Consider the following 429-nt stretch of genomic DNA (forward strand, 5'->3'; position numbering starts at 1 on the left):
CAATACCTTTGGACTGCCTCCTACGTGCCAGGGGTAATGCTGGGTGCACACAGCTTATGGGTCAGCGTCTCTGAGTGTGGTTCCCTAGGGCTGTCTTTCATGGTGGTTCTACACCCGAGTCGGTACAAAGCCCGATATGTGAGCCAATATGTGCACCCTACCCCCCACCGACTCCTCCCCCGACAGCACGATGGGAATGCAAGCACTTTCGCCCCAGGAATTCCCTGACCTCTCACTTACGCTAAGGGAGTCCCATGGCCTAATTCAGGGGTGGGCAAACTTTTTGACTCGAGGGCCACAATGGGTTCTTAAACTGGACCGGAGGGCCGGAACAAAAGCATGGATGGAGTGTTTGTGTGAACTAATATAAATTCAAAGTAAAGGAGCGGAGGGGAGAGCAAGAGAACCCTCCGCTCTTTCGGCTCCGCG

The sequence above is a fragment of the Plecotus auritus genome (genome assembly GCF_963455305.1).
Source record: "Plecotus auritus genome assembly, chromosome: 6".
Taxonomy (NCBI): Eukaryota; Metazoa; Chordata; class Mammalia; order Chiroptera; family Vespertilionidae; genus Plecotus; species Plecotus auritus.